Source organism: Equus caballus, chromosome 14 (genome assembly GCF_041296265.1).
Source record: "Equus caballus isolate H_3958 breed thoroughbred chromosome 14, TB-T2T, whole genome shotgun sequence".
Lineage (NCBI taxonomy): Eukaryota > Metazoa > Chordata > Mammalia > Perissodactyla > Equidae > Equus > Equus caballus.
In genome coordinates, this window is record NC_091697.1 from 107,844,955 (window position 1) to 107,863,552 (window position 18,598).

The window sequence follows — 18,598 nt, forward strand, 5'->3', positions numbered from 1 at the left end:
TTGCAGACACACAGTCCTGCCTGGACTCTGCCTTGTCCAAGCTGTGTGACCCCAGAAAGTTACCTGACTTCTCTGTGTCTCTGTGATCTCCTGCGTACAGTGGGGGAAACTACACTGACCTTGTAGTGTCCTTGTTGGGTGAGAGCAGCTTATGGAAAGCTTCTGGCATATTGAGCATACTCAGCAATTGCAGCCATTATTATTGTAACCAAGGCCATTTTAATCCATTCTCTTCGTTTCGTCCATTCATGGAATGACTCAGGTTTTCATAGAGGATTTGATTCAACCGAGTCATAGATATTTTCTTTCTTCATTTATTGATCTGGGAGAAGAAAAATGAGCGTGGTTAAAATTTTTTCCGTAGCCTTCAGGCAGTTGTTCCAAAGATGCTGACACAGGAAGACGGCCTGTTGCAGGCAGAGAACTTGCTGCTTCTCCAGCTGCAGAACTAAAGTTCTCTTCTCTCTGACCTATTCTTAGCCTCAGTTTTTCTCAAATGGCCTTGCCCATATGGCCTTGTTTATATCTCTTCCACCAAACGGAGGGATGTCACTTTTTTGGTGCGGCTTCTCTAGTTTCAATAATTCAGTTTAGGGGCTGGCCCCGTGGCCGAGTGGTTAAGTTCGCACGCTCCGCTGCAGGCGGCCCAGTGTTTCGTTGGTTCGAATCCTGGGCGCAGACATGGCACCGCTCATCAAACCACGCTGAGGCAGTGTCCCACATGCCACAACTGGAAGGACCCACAGCGAAGAATATGCAACTATGTACTGGGGGGCTTTGTGGAGAAAAAGGAAAAAAATGAAATCTTTAAAAAAAATCAGTTTATAATTGTATCTTACTTTTAAGCACATAATGAGGTGGAAGTGGCAAATTATCCAATTGCTAAAAATAAAAAGGTGCTGGTGGAGCCTCTCCTGCGCCTGATGGGTGCAGAGTCGAAACAGGAAGAGAGGCAAGGAGGGCCCTGTGTCCGTCAAGACCAGCTACCAAGGGCAGCGTGTTCGCGCTTCCTCGCACTTCTCAGAGGCCAGGAGCAGTGCTGCCCTCGTTGGGCCCAGAGAGACTGGAGAGAGAGAAGTTTTGGGCCCATCCGCATCCAATGAAGATTCAGAATCATGAGTTCAATTATCGTCATTGGTGCTCTCCAGGGAAACTTCCAAATCATGGCGGAGAACCAGAATTTGATCTGACAACTGTAAGAGCTTGCACACAAGTTAATAGAACTCAGATTGCTGGAGACAGTTGGAAACAGCTTTGGACTAAATGTTTTCTCCATGGCAGTTATTCTGGTTTCCCTGCCTTTCTGAAGATGTCCCGAAAGTGAACATCTGAGAGCCCTGCCCAGTCCCGGCTCTGTCCCGCACGGACGGTTTTATTTTTTTACTGTGTTTTAGCAGCAATTTTATTTGCCCTTTTCTGAGGCCTCCTGTGCCACTTGGGATCTTCTGAGAAGCAGATGCCAACTGGAATAAAACACGCAGAAGGGAAACCTCTGTGAAGGGAACCGGGGAGCGGGACGGGAGTGAGCAGGGAGGGCCTTCAGACCCCGGGGTGCAGGGCTGAGAGCTGTGCAAGGAGGGAGAGGAAAGGAGAACTGGCTGGGAGGAGGGTTAGAGGAGGTCACATGCTGACTCATTCTCAGCCAGGTCAGCAGGGGCCCCGCGCAAAGAGTGCCCAGTAGAGGGGTCCTGCACTGGGCAGACCAGCCCAGCTCCAATCTCCTTACCGTGCTCAGCACTTGGGCAGGGCACCCATGGAGGGCAAGGCCTCAGAAGAGATGCTGCATTAGACCCAAGGGTGTCCAGCTGGAGGCTGCCCAGGGACCACTCTCCTCGTAGCAGGCTCTCCTGGGGGGAGATCTGAGAGGAGTGGCTCCGTGGTCCCCACTTGTGCCACCAGGTCCATTCTCTCCACGTGTTGGGGAAGCAGCGTTTCCCCATGGATGACTCCTTCCTTGGGCCATATTTTGGGAGTAAGCTCTATACCTATCGTGTCTCCTGATCTCCCTTGTCCTTGTCAGCATTCTTATCTCTGCAGGCTGAGCCTCTGTACGTGGAGCAAGAGCTTCCTGGCTGCTGTCTAAACACTTGCATCTCAGAACATCTCCAGGAAGGCTGGGGCCAGACCAGGCGGCCCTGGAGACTCAAGAAGGTATTTTTCCTCTGGGCTCAAAGGGAATGGGATTCAAGCCGGTAAAAGGGTTGGCTTATTGCAATCAAATCTGACCAAAATACCTCTTTCTAAACCCTGATCTTGGACTTCACTCTAATTTCATTCTGAAGGCATTGTATATCCTCTCTGATAGTCCTGTCCTCAAGGGCTAAGCTCTAATTTGTTCGATTAAGGAAGCAAACAAATGAGGGCTTAGAAATGGAAAGCAAGGAAATCAACTAAATTTCCCTGAGACGAGGCTGATGAAAGAGACTGCCCAGGCAATTAGCTCTAAACATGGCCGTATGGACAACAGATTTTTCGGGAAGCCCATTTCAAGGGTGTTATAAATAGAACCCTCTGCAGACTAGAGCAAAAGAAAATCCAGTCCTTAGTGAGGAGGTGGGCAAATGAGGCCAGCACAGTGCGGCCCTGGCAGCGGGTCACCGGGATGCGTGGCTGCAGGGTGTGGCTCAGCTCTCCTTACAGTGGGAAGCCCGCAGGCAAGTTATCGGAAGCCTGAGAGCCTCTGTTCCCTTATCTATAAAACAAAGTAAGGAAGATGCCTCTTGTTCATCGTGTACTTAAACAGAGAACGGAAGTGCATGTAAGAATGAGTTCTGGAGTCAGACGTCCCAACTCTCCATCAGCAATTCAGCCTCCATGAAGCTACTGAAACTCTCTGAGGCTCCATCGTCTCCCTTTAAAGGGGAGGCCAGCCAGGATACAAGTCACAGAGTTGCTGTGACTGCCAAGTCGAATTGCACTGGAGGCATGGAGCGCCGTCTGCAGTCCGCATAGTCAATGCCATGTGCATCCCCCGTGCCCCGCCCTTCAGGGAGCACCGGCTCCGCTTCCACCTGCAGCGTCTGCTCTCCTTTTCTGGCGGCTTTTCCTGCTGCCGGGCCAGCTTTGCTGCCCGAGGGGTGGGCCCCACGTGCCTGGGAACGAATGTCCCCCAAGGAACAGCCCTCAACCAGCGTCTGATGGTGGGTGTATGAACACCCCTGTAACCTCCCCTCTCAAGCAGGTAACCCAGGCGCCTGCCTCATGTGCCCCTGTGGTACCCAGCCTTTCACTGGCTGGCTTTTCCTCCCTGTCTCTCTTCCCTACTTGGCCACCAGTTTTTCTTCATCTCTTGAATACTTCTTTGCACTTGAATTCTTTCCTCAGAGTCCATGTCTAGGGCAACCTGTCTAAGATAGCCAGGCACGAAAACACCCAAGGCCAGCTGTGACTATCGTTAGAAATGTGCTTTGTAATACGAATCATTGAGTAAATATCAGCGCTAAGAAAAAGTTTGTCAAATTCTCCACAGAAGAAAAAGACATCCAGCAGCAGTGCACCTAGAGGTCTGGAAAGAGCCTTGCGAGCCATCCCTTCATGGCTCCAGCAGCTTCCCCACCACGAACTCTGCCCCCAGCCCCATGTATGCACACCACACTGGGAACCCTGCCCCATGTATGCAGGCCGCATTGGGAACCCTGCCCCATGACAGGACAGAAGAGCAGCTTCCCAGGGCGGACTAGATCAGAGAACGAGATCTCTCCACAATGACTTCTTCCCTTCTTGGCCAGAGTCAGGTTTGGACCCAGCTACTTTAGAGGGAAAGCAAAGGGCCAGCTACTCCTCAAAAAGCCGATACTCCCTAGGATGACAGGAGCGGCCAGGATGCCTCCTGGGTTTAAACGTCTGTCCTGGCGGGGGGCCTGCTCCTCCTGTACCCCTTCTAGTCTGCCCAGTGTGCTTGGTAAAGCACACCTCAGACAGGTCAGCGTAGGCCCCGCCTCTGCAGACTGACAACACGGCAGGCTCTGCACCATCTGCCCAAACCAAGCCTGTCCCCACGGATCCCATCCAAGGCATCTAACTGAACGAATCCTGCTTTACGCAGAAATGAAATATGGCCCAGAGGGATTTTCTTCCCCAGGCCCATTTTCAGTTCAGTTAGCACATCGGGGCCTGTGGGAAATGCCAAATGCCAACACACCACTTCCCAGCCAGGTGGCCTGGCCTGTGTCCACTTCCTGAATGCACCTGCCTCCGGGGCAGCAAGATGGCTGATGGGCAGGGGCAAGGAGCTAGGACTCCGGCCACTCTCCAGGCGGGGAAGCCTGTGATGGCAGGGCTCCATGTTACAGATGAGGGTTTCATTGCACGTCTGATGTATAATACAGAGGCAGCTGCACAAGGGCAGGCAGGTTTTGGTCGTTTGTGGACAGCTGTATCCCTAACACCAGGAACAATGGCTGATACATAGCAGATACCCAATATTTTCTTGTTTTTTTTTTTTTTTTTTTAAACAATTAAGCTATCATTCACATGTAGAGAAATGCACAGATCTTAAGTGGTGAGTTTTGACAAATATATTTACCCAATTAATCCAAACCCTGAACAAGATCTAGAACATTTCCATCACCCCAAAATCTTCCCAGTGTGCCTCCCCAGTGCCCCCCGGTGCTTCCCGGAGACCAGTGGCTGCTTCGACTTCCATCACCTCAGATGGAACTTTAGATAAATGGAACCATAATAGTTTGTACTGTTCCATGTCTGCCTTCTTTTGTCCTACTTAACGTTTTTGAGATTCATCCATTTTCTTGCAGGTTTCAGTAATCTGTTTCTATTTATTGCTGAGTGGATTACATTTACGAATGTACCACAACTTGTCTATCCTCTTGCGGGTAGACACTGGAGTTCTTTCCAGACTTTGGTCATTGTGACTGAAGTGGCTATGAAGATTCTCACACAAGTGTTTTCGTGGACACATTTTCATTTCTCTGGATAAATTCCTGGGAATGGAACTCCTGGGTCGTAAGATAGATGTATGCTTAACTTGATGAGAAAGAGCCAAACAATTTTCTAAAAGGATTGTACCAGTAATGTGCACATTCTCACTAATGTTTAGTTGTGTTAATCTGTCTAATTTTAGCCATTCTAGTGGGTGTGAAATGTATTCTGACTGTGGTTTGAATTTTCGTTTCTCTGATGACCAGTAATGTAGAGCGTATTTTCATGCGCATGCAGATCATTTGCATATCTTCTTTACGAAACGTCTGTGCAAATGTTTGGTCAATTTTTGTATTGGGTTGATTGTTTTTTAATTATTGATACTAAGGAGTTCTTTAAGTATTCTGGTTAGAAATCCTTTGTCAGAAAATGAAGAAGTGTGCCTCAGACTGGGAGAAAGCTGCACAGAAGTCTTTGATGTTCATGAAGTCCAATGTACAAACTATCTTTTCGTGATTAGTGCTTCTTATGTCCTGTCTAAAAAATATCGTTTCCTGTCCCAAGCTTACAAAGATAATCTCCTCAGTTTCTTTAAGAGGTTTCATAAGTTAGGCCTTGACATTTAGGTCTATGATCCATCTCAAATTAATTCTAGTGATGGTACAAGGTAGGAGTTGAGGCTCAATTTTGCCATACAGGTGTCCAGTTGTTCCAGCATCATTTGTAGAAAAGGCTTCCTTTCCCTATTGAATTGAGATGATGCCTTTTAGAAAAGTGACTGACTATATATGTATAAATCTATGTCTGGATTCTCCATTTTATACCACTGACCCATTTGTATATCCTTATGTCAGTACCAACTGTCTTAATTACTAATGCGCTATATTTACTCTGGAAAGTAGGGAATGTAAGCTCTCCAACTTTGTTATTTTTTTCAAGATTGTTTTCACTTTTCTAGTTCCGTTTTATTTTAATTTAAATTTTAATATCAGCTTGCCAAATTCTATCAAAAAAAAAAACCCACTGGGATTTTAATTGGGTTTCATTGAATCGTTAGATTAAATTGGAGAGAAATGACATCTTAACAATATTGGGTCTTCTCAACCCCGAACACTGTATCTCTCCATTTATTTACGTCGTCTTCGTTTGTTTCTGCAAATGTTTTGTAGTCTATAGTTTTCAGTATAGGGGTCTTGCACATCTTCTGATAAATTTATTCCTCAGGATTTTATGCGTTGTAATGCTACTGTAAATGTAAACATAAACTTTCATATTTCATTTTCCAATTTTTATTCCTAGTGTATAGAAATACATTGATTTTTAGATACTGACTTATTATCCTGTGTCTTGCTAAATTCACTTATTAGTTCTAATAATTTGGGGTAGATTCTGGTGGAATCAGATTATCTGTGTACACAACCATGGCGTCTGTGAGTACAGACCATTTTACTTCCTCCTTTCCAATCCTTCTGTCTTTGTCATCGTCCACTCTTGCCTGGCTGGGCTCTCCAGTACAATGCTGAGTGCAAGTGGTGAGAACAGACCTCCTTGCCTCGTTATTGGTCTTAGGGGGCAAAGCATTCAAGATTGAACTTGTGTGATCCTATAGTTATCTTATGAATGGCCTTTATCAGGTTGAGAAAGTTTCCTTTTATGCCTAGTTTGTTGAGAGTTTGTACTTTTGCCATGAATGGCTGTTGGAATTTGGTCAAATGCTTTTTCTGCATCACTTGGGCCAATCATCATTTTTCTCCTTGATTCTGTGAATGTGATGACTTACTTTTACTGATTTCCTAGTATAGCCAACCTTGCCTTCCTGAAACCATTCCCTACTTAGTCTTGATGTATTTTCCTCTGTATATATTGCTGGATTAAATATGTTAATATTGTTAAGGATTTTTGCATCTACTTTTAGGAGAGATATTGATCTGTAATTTTCTTCTTCTTTTTTTTTTTTGGTGTTCTTGTTCACTTTTGGTATCATGACCTCATGAAATCAGTTGGGAAGTACCCCCTTTTCCTCTCTATTCTGAGAGTTTGTGTATTTCCTGCTTGAAAATGTTAACTAGAACTCACCAGTGAAACCATGCAGCCTGGAGTTTTCTTTGTGTGAAAGGTTTTTTGTTAGTAATTTGACTTCTTTAACAGATATGAGGCTATTAAGATTCTGTATTTCTTCTTGTGTTAGTTTTGCTATGTTATATCTTTCAATAAATTTGTCTAGTTCACCTAAATTCCCAAATCTATTGGCATTAAAACTGATTCATAATATTTTCTTGTTCTCCTTCCAGTGTCTATAGGAGCTGTAGCGATGCCCTCTCTCACTCCTGATAGTGTTGATTTGATCCATTTTGCTCTGGATTCATCAATTTCGTTAACCTCTTTCTATGAAACAACTTTTGACTTTGTTGATTGTGCCAATTGTTTGTAGGCTTTTTGTTTTATTGATTTCCATTCTTTATATTTTTATGTTCTACTTATTTTGGTTCAATTTGCTTTTCTTTAGAAAATCTATTGCTAAATTTCCAAATAATTGAGGGTTTTTATAGACATATTTTCTGTTATTGAATTCTAAATTGTGCTGTGGTGAGAGAACATACATACAATCATCTGAAATGTATTGAGACTTGTTTGATATTGCTAAGCACTTGGTCTATGTCGTTCCCTGGGCACTTGGAAAGAATGTGAACTCTGTAATTGCTGGGTGAGTGTTTTATAAACATCAATTAGATTAAGTTGGTTGACTGGGTTCTTCAAATCTCTTATATCATGAGTCAGCAAAACTTTCTCTGTCATCGGCTGTTTTCGGTTTTCCCGGCCATCACTCTCTGCAGCAACTGCTCGGCTCTGCCCCTGTGGTACAAAGCAGCCATAAACGATACGTAAACAATTAGGACGGCCAGATCTGCCAAGAGGCTGTTGTTTGCCAGCTCCTGTTCTATATTGCTCCTGTTTTTCAATCTACTTGTTCTTTCAGTTGCCAAGAGAGGAGCGTTAGAAACTCTACCCATAATAGTGGATTGGTTTAGTTCTTAATCTAGTTATGTTAATTTTTGGCTTCTTTTTCTGCCTTCTTAATGAATTGACTTTTCTATCGCTATGAAATGTTCCTCTTTTATTCTTGTATTGCTTTTTGACGAAGTTTATTTTGTCTGGTATTAATAAAGCCACATCAGCTTTTTTAGAATTAGTGTTTGCATGGTGTAATTTTTGCATCCTTTTGTTTCAACAATTTTGTGTCTTTATATTTAAAATGCATCTCCCATAAACAACATACAAGTGGGTCTTTCCTTTTGATTCTGTCTAACAATCTCTGGCTTTTTTTTTTTTTTTAAAGAAATAATAAAACTTTCCTTTTTTAAATTTTTTAATTCAGGTCATAATAGTTTACACCATTGTGAAATTTCAGGTGTACATTATTATTTGTCAGTCATCATACATATGTGCCTCTTTACCCCTTTTACACACTCCCAATTCCCTTCCCCTCTAGTAACCACTAATTTGTTCTCTTTGTCTGTGTGTTTATCTTCCACATATGAGTGAAATCATACAATGTTTGCCTTTCTCTGTCTGGCTTATCTCGCTTAACATCATACCCTTAAGTTCCATCCATGTTGCTGCGAATGGGACAATTTTGTCCTTTTTTATGGCAGAGTAGTATTCCATCACACATATGTACCACATCTCCTTTATCCAATCATCAGTCAATGGGCACTTGTGCTGCTTCCATGTCTTGGCTATTGCTTCTGCTGCAAGGAATATATGGATGCAGAAGTCTCTTTGAATTGTTGATTTCAAGTTCTTTGGATAAATACCCAGTAGTGGGATAGCTGGGTCATATGGTATTTCTATTAATTTTCTAAGAAATCTCTATACTTTTTTTCATAGTGGCTGCACCAGTTTGCATTCCCACCAGCAATGTATGAGGGTTCCCTTTTCTCCACATCCTCTCCAGCATTTGTTGTTTTCTGTCTTGCTCGTTATAGCCATTCTAACGGGTATAAGGTGATATCTAAGTGTAGTTTTGATTTGCATCTCCCTGATGATTAGTGATGTTGAACATCTTTTCATGTGCCTGTTGGCCATCTGTGTATCTTCTTTGGAAAAATGTCTGTTCAGATCCTCTGCCCATTTTTTGACCAGGTTGTTTGATTTTTTGGTGGTGAGTTGTGTGAGTTCTTTATGTCTTATGGAGACTAACCCCTCATTGGATATACAATTTGCAAATACTTTCTCCCAGTTGGTGGGTTGTCTTTTCGTTTTGTTCCTGGTTTCCTTTGCCTTGCAGAAGCTCTGAGGTCTGAAGTAGTCCCATTTGTTTATTTTTCCTTTTGTTTCCCTTACCCAAGTAGACATGGTATTTGAAAAGATCCTTCAAAGAGTATACCGCCTATATTTTGTTATAGGAGTTTTATGGTTTCACATCTTACCTTCAAGTCTTTGGTCCATTTTGACTTCATTTTTGTGTATGGCAAAAGATAATGGTCTACTTTAATTCTTCTGTATGTGGCTGTCCAGTTTTCCCAGCACCATTTGTTGAAGAGACTTTCCTTTCTCCGTTGTATATTCTTGGCTTCTTTGTTGAAGATTAGCTGTCCATAGATGTGTGGTTTTATTTCTGGGCTTTCAATTCAGTTCCACGGATCTGTGCGTGGTCCCAGGTGCTCTCGTTCTGCACTTGCTGTCTGCCCTCCTGGGGTTCTCAGCTTGGTGAAGATGTCCCTGTGGTTGCTTAGCCTCCTCAGTGTGGAGCATTCCCATGGGCTGGGAGACAACTCCCAGAGTGAAGGTGTTCCCATGGAGGGCTGCCCTTTCCCCCTTCTCTCAGAGTTGCACACCAGCCACTGTGTGAGGTCTCGTACCCTAGATCACTGCCATTCAGGAGGGAGACGAGATGCCCTTATCTCCTTCCACTACCTCCAGGGGAGGTCCAGCACCCCCACCTTCAGACATACGGCTGTGTGGGCCTCTCAGACATCTACTGTGTTGTGTGAATGTCTTCTGTGGGTTCATGAATGTCGTTTTCATTGTATTTTAGTGGGGAGAGACTAAGGGAAGAGCTCACTCCGCCATGATGCTGATGTCACTCAATCCAATCTCTGCCTTTTAATTGGAGTATTTAGACCATTTACATTTAATTGATATGGTTGGGTTTAATTTTGCCATCTTGCTATTTCCTTTCTATTTTTTCCTTCTTTCTTGGTTCCTTTATTTTTCTTTCATTGCCTTTTCTTGGATTTATTGATTTTTTTTTTTTTTTGGAAGATTAGCCCTGAGCTAACTGCTGCCAATCCTCCTCTTTTTGCTGAGGAAGACTGGCCCTGAATGAACATCGGTGCCCATCTTCCTTTACTTTACATGTGGGACACCTACCACAGCATGGCATGCCAAGTGGTGCCATGTCCACACCCAGGATCTGAACTGGTGAACTCTGGGCCGCTGAAGCAGAACGTGTACACTTAACCACTGCACCACTGGGCCAGCCCCTGAAAATTTTTTTTTTTTTAATTTTACCTTACCTATAGGTTTTTCAGCTGTATGCCCTATTTAGTTTTATACTGTTAGTGGTTGCCCTAGGAAATATTATATGCATCCTTGACCCAGTCTATCTTGCATTAATTTTCTATCACTTCATTTGTAATGAAAGAACTTATAACAGCGCTGGTTTGGGTTGTCCAAAAAGCAGACATCAAGAGGGGATTATTTATATACAATATACAATATACAAAATTATGGGAAATATTTGTAAAGAATAAAGGGGGAGAGAGCAGGAGGAGGTGGAGTCATCCTTCTGTGATGCAGATCTGACACCTGTGAAAGGAGAGAGGGAATAAAATTGTGTAGGCAGAGTCTCAGATTGCAACACGGTTCTGAGGAAGTCTTGAGCAAACTGAAAAGATGGCCCTAAATAAAGATTGTCCACTGGATGTGTCTAGCATTGGGCCAATGGGCTGCCTCTAGTACTCCCTTGATCCTCAGGCATTGGCTGGCAGCAGCTGGAGACAAGTGTGGCCTAGGCATGAAAACCATGGTAGATACAAAGGAGCAGTAGCTAGAAGCTGTCAGTCAACCAAGGTCACTACAACAGGCTCTCCTGAAGGAGACCTTCACAGTGTACCTCCGTGGCTGCCACAGACCACCCTTTGTGCTGCACGGATCCTCTTCCCCATGTATGTGCAAGGAGCAACTCCTCCATGGTCCCGACGGGCCTCTCTCTTTCAGGAGAAACTTGGCTGGGGGAGATCAGAGGGATGACAGCCCCTCCTGCTGCAGCAGGTCATGGAGCTGCAGCTGATTCTCGTCCTCTCCCTCTTTCACTGGCCGTTCTAAGTTTCCCCTGTTCTCAGCCAGCTCTCTTGCAGGTCTTGGCAGTTTACCTGCTGGTGTGATCCACACCTTTATCACTGAGGGGTTTGAGCCTTCTCAGGCCAGCCTCACTGCATATGTCCATTCACAGTGAAAAGTGGACAAGAGAGAACCAGGAGGTGCCTGAGTGGATCAACCGGCTTCCCCCTATATTCTTCCCAGGCCTCAGTGTGTAAGAGCAGCCTGACCTCCTTCTACTGATCAGGGTCAATTACTTCTGCCAAGATGGTGATTCCTCTTTTCTTCCTGCTGGACCTTGGACATCAGGTGACCATGTGCTCTGGCAGCAGCCGTAGCTGGTAGTCAGTATGACGTTTGCTCTGTACCCTGGGAAGAGTGCACCCCTTTAGAGACTAGGACCTCTGACATTGCAGTGCTCAGAGTTGTAGGGATGGAAAGCACGAAGTTCATCAATGGGTGATTGGGTGCAATGGAAGTGGAGCCACTCCTGCTTCCACCAGTAGATGCCAAGAGCCATGTCTTCTTATTGGGAACGTAGTGCCATATAGAGGTCTCTGACTTGGTGTATATAGTGCATTCTATGGAATGGCACCTATCTTTGCAAAGTATTGCCTCTAAACTGGTGCCTAAGCTGTGCTTCCAGTAAGTCCTTCCTGTGCTCTGTGAAGCCGCCTGCCCTCTCTGGAACAGTATGTGATACAACCAGTGGGTTCCATGGTCAAGAGCACATTCCCACAAGTCCTCTGCTATAAGACGGCTCCCTTGGACAGCTATGTTGTATGGCTTTCCACACCTGTGCACCAGGCATTCTGTAAGCCCGTGAGTAATGGGGCTGGCTTAAGCTATGTAGGCAGGAAAGGCAAACCCATAACCAGAACAGGTGTGCCCCGTAAGGAAAGCTTCTGGTCCTTCCAAGATGGAAGGATCTCAAAGCATTTAACCTGCCGCAAAGAGGCCAGTTGATCTATTCTAGGAATGGTCCAGTGTTGAGGGCTAAGAATTGGTGGCTGCAGTCAGCTCGTACACTCAGAGACAGCAGTGGTCAGAATGGCCTTGGCAAGTGGGCGTCCAGCTGTGTCGTCCGGAGGCCATTCTTGTGTTCTGTGGCTGTCTGCCACTGTGTGGTGCAGTGTAAGACACACCCAGCAGCTTCCATGGTCAGGAGTCCATTCCCACAAACTCTCTGCTGTGAAGTGGGTGCCAAGCCGACGCCTCCCTCTCTGCCACCGTGGCGACTGTGTTCATGTGCCCACCATGCCAGTTCTGGGATGGTGACGACCAAGGTTGGCTAATGTCAACTAACTGAATCATCTTGTTTACTTTGTTATTTGGTGGCTCTTCTGCAGGATGGTTTCTGGTGTGTGTTCAAACGTGATACAAGAATCTTCACACACTGTCCCCACTCCCACGTGTCTATGCACAAGCCTCTAACCCTCTTAGCCTTGTCTCTGATCCTCCTGTTTTCCTTCCAGGTCCCTGACCAACCAGGCCACTGGACACCATCCAGGAGTCTGTATATATATTCTTTCCTCATGCTACTTCTCTCTCCACTCAAAATGGATAACCAGGACTGTCACTTACAGCTCTGCCTACTGGGAAGACCGTCTCTTTCTCTGCCTTTCAAGGGCACCCTTGAATGTGGATATGACGCAGCCCCATCTGTTCCCAGCTCATTGCCGCATACAAGTCAACGCAACTGCACACCAGGTTCAGGCTCTTCCTTTCCCCTCAGCTGATCACTTGAGACCCTCCCTACAGCCACAGAGTGAGCTGGAAGATGGGGGCTGCCACACCAATAGCAAGTGACAGGGAAGTGTGGGCTGGCTGCTCACACAGTTAACTTGGGCTCTCCGTCCAGCGTAGGCTCAAACCTATAACGTTTCCATTTTATGGTAGATCGATGCCAGTCCTGTCAAAAGGTATGACTGGACAGAGCTGAAGACCCCCATATTGGAAGGGGTAGTTCTGGCTGGAGGGTCCTTTGGTTCCCCAAATAACCAAGCGCTCTGCGTCTACCAGGGCCCAATATCATGCCAAGGCATGTATTTCTCTGCTGCAAGTGTCGTGACCTGGCTGCAGAGCCCAGAGCCTGTGTTGCCCTCTCCCACAGAGGCTTGCCATAGTTCCACACCGCATCCTTTCCCCCCGCGTATCCCTCCAACACCACAGGGCCTGCCGGGTTGCACGACCTCCGTGGCAGGACTGCTTGCACCGCAGCCTGGACTCGTGCAGAGTTCCTTCCTCTTCTGGGTCCTGCTCAAAGCTGGCGGCCTGCTGGGCCACCAGATGCGTGGCCAGAGCGGTATTCCTGGTGCGGGGGTCTTGTCTCTGGAACCCAGAGCAGCGCCAGGCAACGCACTCCCTTCTCTGTGGGCAGGGACGCAACACACCATCATGTTCCTTGTACTTCGGTGGAGACATCTGAGCACATCCCTGACTGCTACACCCTAAAACCTTTACTGAAGTGACAGGTTCCTGAATCCTCGAGGTTTTTCTACCACCCCATTGGAGCCCACAGGTCTTAAATAGACTTCAATGTGCTGCCTCCTCTTGCTCCTTTTTTCCAACCAGCATGATGTGATAGATGGATGTGATGTTCAGAAGGATGTCTAGACGGTCCAGGTCTCTTTGGAATCTGTTATGACTGAGGGCCGGAAAGTTAACATGGCCCTGGGGCGTGTAGATGAATATTCATTGCCCATTCTGTAGAAATACAAACTCTTTCTGATCAGAGTAGAAAGAGCACATCCACACAGCCATGGACTCCACGGCCTGCGTCTCAGCTCCTTAATCTGCTCCAGCAAGGGTCCCCAAGGGCAGCACAACAGCCGCAGTTGAGGTTCCTGCAGCGACAGACAACAAAAGAGAGACAGACAAGTGGAAAAGAAATAGCGAAAAGGTGCATCTACGCCCACACACATCAATTATTACGTTAATGTGGACGCACTGAGCACTCCAACCAAGGCACAGACTGACACCCGGATAAAAAAGGGAGAGCCAAGCGTACGTTGTCTACGATTTTCAGGGTGATGGAAGTATTCTAAAACGTGATTGTGGTGACAGTTGCATATTGTGTACATTTTTCCCAAACTGATCAAGTTGAACACTTAGCAAGGGTGAACTTTGCTGTCTGTCAATTACACCTCCATGAAACTGTAGAAGGAAACAGTCAAGAAAGAGAATGTGCTTCATCTGAGTCCAGAATATACACAGTAACACACCCGGAAGGGAAAGGACAGGGAGACGGGGCCAAGATAGCTGGTAAAAGTAGGTGCAAAAATCCTAAACAAAACACTGCAAACTGAATTCTGCAACATGTGGAGAAGAGAAGGCATCACACCAAGTGGGGTGCGTCCCGAGAGCGGAAGAATGGTTTAACCCTAAAAAGGTGGTTATGCCATCCATCCTATTAATAAACTATGAGAGTAAATGCATGACCATCCCAGGAGATGCAGAAAGAGCTGCTGAGAAAATATAACACCCACTCAGCTCTAACAAAAAGTGTGACTCCTCTTAAACTTGGAATAAAAAGATACTGCTGCTTTTTTTTCTTTTGGAGGAAGATTAGCCCTGAGCTAACATCTGCTGCCGATCCTCCTCTTTTTGCTGAGGAAGACTGGCCTCGAGCTAACATCCATGCCCATGTTCCTCCACTTTATATGTGGGACACCTACCACAGCGTGGCTTTTGCCAAGCAGTGCCATGTCCGCACCTGGGATCTGAACTGGCAAACCCCTGGCCGCCAAAGCGGAATGTGTGCACTTAACCACTCCACCACTGGGCCAGCCCAAAAAAGAAACTTCTTAAACACAAATTACAGCGAACAACCTTCTTCCTGGTGGGCTGCTCGAGATCAGGAAACGCACCAAGATCCCCTTTCACTGCTCCTTTTCAGCACTGGACCAGAGAGCCTGTCCACACAGACTGAAAGGGAAGACAAAGCACAAGGATTTGAAAAGAATATGTAACTCTCACTATTTGTAGACGCTATCGTTGTTCGCAAAGAAATCCTGAGACTCTGTTGATAAATTATTAGAATTCGTAGCAAGGTTGCTGGATGCAAAATCAATATTCAAAAATCAATTGTATTTCTATGCATTAGCCAAAATAAAAAACGCAATTTATTTAAAGATGTTATTTACAATAAGAGCAAAAAATGGGATAACTAAAAGGACATTGCAAAAACAGATGTCACGCCCTTTTTGGAGAAAATTATAATTATAAAAATTTACTGAGAGACATTAGAGGGGCCGGCCCTGCGGCCGAGTGGTTGAGTTCATGCGCTCCGCTTCGGCGGCCCAGGGTTTCGCTGGTTCAGAGCCTCGGAACAGACTCCTGCGATACGGAAACTGGGTTTGTAACGACAGGCTTCGCACATCAGTGGGGAGAGGAGGAGCTGCTTAACAAATGGGGTTTCGACCGTTTTTCATAAGGAAGAAGGAAACTGGTCCTTCCTCACCTCGTACCATACATAGAAATCAATTCCATGTGGGTCAAAGACATAACCGTGCATGGTAAAACTAAAATATTTTTAGAAGGCAATCTAGGAGAGAGTGAACTCAGCATAGAGAATTATTCCTAAAATATGAGGCATGGAGTACAAACCACAAAGGAAAACACAGCCCTCTCAGCACGGGCCGCCAGTGCTGGCAGTGGCCTCCTGCGTCAGGGCCACACCTCCCCCCTCTGCTGTTCTCAGACCTCTGAGCCGGTGCCAGGGCTCCAGGAGGCTCTGGGTGGGCAGAGAAAGATGGCTGCTTCCTCCCTTGCAGTTTCATAGCAAGAGATCTGCTCTATCTTCCCACAGAAAGAACAGGTGTCCGAGAGGCTGGGAAACCCCCTGGTTTAATTCAGAAAGCGCCTTAGAGAGACTAGCACTCACGCTTGGAGATGCTGCTTCCCTGGAGTGATACCCTCCCGTTGGGCAGCACATCTGTGATTCAGAGCTAAGGAACATCAACAAGAAGGGCGGGATGATGAGGAGGAGAGAGGAGGGAGGAGGGCGTGTGAAACGGGTGGGAGCAAAGGACGCCAATCATTTCAGCCCACAAAGGGGACACAGTGTAAGTGACCACATCTCTCCGGTGGAGAGGAGCTATGCGTCCACCCGGCACAGCTCTGATGCTGGGACGCAATGGCGGACACCCCTCCAGGGGGCCAGCTGAGACCATCGGAGGGTCCTGACTCCCCCAGGCCGATCCCAAGGGAGGGCTGTGGTCCCATCTCCCTCCCGCTTCCCTGCACTGAGGAAAGCAGGAGAGCTGTGCCAAGGAGCCGCAAGGTTAGAAAGGAGAAGGGATGAGCTCTGAAAACCAGAACAACTGGTCATTGTACCAAACTGTTGTTCACACGTGAGAGTCCAGAGTCCTGCAGTGAAGTAGCCAGAGACATCTTTCCTGTTGCTCAGACACCTCCAGATTCCTTGGGATCTTTTCCGTCAAACCCTCTCAGCAAACTTGAACGTTGCGTCTGTTGCCTGGTGGACAGCAGAACCAGTGGGAAGCCCTGTGGCCACTTTATGGAGCTGCCAGCTCGCCATCTGTCCCCATTGTGAAGACAGCACGTTTTTACCACGGCTCCAGCATCACCCTGGAGCCTCTGGATGGTCAGCAAAGCATCCCGGGCACTGACACTTGCAGTGCCCTTGAGGCAGGGTCTGGGGCCTCGACTCTGGCCTCCGGCTGCTGAAGGTGAAGGCGCAGCGATAACGCTCACTCGCCAGACTTCGTTTTCCACACAGCCTAGCCAGCCCCTTAGCACCGGCAGTTTAACTATGCAGAGGGGGACTTTGCTATCCCCCCCGCGTTCCTTAGGCCTCGTGCGTCATCTATACTGTGGTCCCATTGGAAGTGTGCCTCTCTGCCTGTTCGAGCTGCCATCCGTTGGCTGACTGCATATTTTTCATCCAACATTTATAAAATCCGCCCCAAGTGTCAGACTCTGTAAGCATCCAGGCTAAAGATATTAAACAAACAGTCCTTGTCACGGAGAATCTCAGAGCCTCATGGAGAAGAACACAGATACACACAGACTGGTTCCAAATGTGGCTGTTCGCATCAGAGGACGTGGATTCAAATCCCGTCTCTGGCATTTCCTAGCTATGTGGCCTGAACAAGTCACTTAATCCTTCTAAGCTTCGCATCCCCATCTATAAAGTGGAGATTCATTGATCGAACAGATCTTGGTCGAGAACCCACTTGGTGGGAGCACAGGCGGGTGCTGAGGATGCAGCTCGGGACCAGACGGACCAAGCCCTCTCAAGTGAAGCTGGCTTTCAGATGTTAACAAACAGGTAGTGAAGACGAACCACAGAGACGTGATCTGTGGGGTAGTGGTGAGGGCCATGAAGCAAACAGAGCAGGGCGAGAGGGGGGGAGCCCAGGAGCTGGCTGTCTCAGAGGGTCGGGGCGCCTCTCTGGAGCTGTGGGTGAGTCAAGAGCCAGCCTGAGGAGGGAGCCCGCGGGGTGTGGCCACCAGCAAGGGGCGGGGGTGGCTGAGAGCTGGGAGCCGGGGAGAGGGAGGAGGAGCTGCAGCTGGGCAGGCTGCCGCTGGGCCGTGCAGGCCAAGGTAAGGACGGTGTTCATGGGGTCCCTGAGGGCAGCTTCCTTGTCGAGTTGTGGTTTGGTAAAGGGAGATGGTGGAGCTGGCCCTGATGGCCTAGTGGTTAGAGTTGGGCGTGCTCTGCTTCAGTGGCCTGGGTTCTGTTCCCGGGTGCAGACCCACACCACTCATCTGTCAGTGGCCAGGCTGTGGCAGTGGCTCACACAGAAGAACTAGAAGGACTTACAACTAGAATATACAGCCATGCGCTGGGGCTTTGGGGAGGGAAAAAAAAAGAGGAAGATTGGCAACAGATGTTAGCTCAGGGCAAATCTTGCCCAGCAAAAAAAAAAAAGAGAGAGAGAGAGAAAAGTGAGGTTGTGAATGCGGGGGTGTGGCATTCAGTCAGCACTCAGCAGCACCAGCCGTCACACTCACGAGAAGGGCGACAAGAGAGCAGCGAGCCCAGCATTCAGAAAGCACAGAGAGGACTCTGCGGAAGGAGGCTGAAACGCAGCCATGTGTGCCCCCGATGAGTCTACAACCCGGCAGGAGAAGCCAGGTGAGGACCCCCACATGTGCTCACGACAGACGAACCGGGCGCCGGCCTCTGGGAAGGCTCAGTCTTCTGCCTTCCAGAAAAGAGCACCAGGACCCTTTTTCCTTGAAGGCCGTCATGGGGTCCGGGAGAGCAGACACCCCCTCCCTATTCACCGCAGCGTCCCTGAGGCCCAGCACACAGTAGGTCCCCAACCGTGTCTGCTGAATGAGTCTACAAACTGATTTGTCAAGAGTAACCACATGTGGGAGCATTTCTAACTTCTTGATCCTGGCAACACTGGTTCTTAAACTT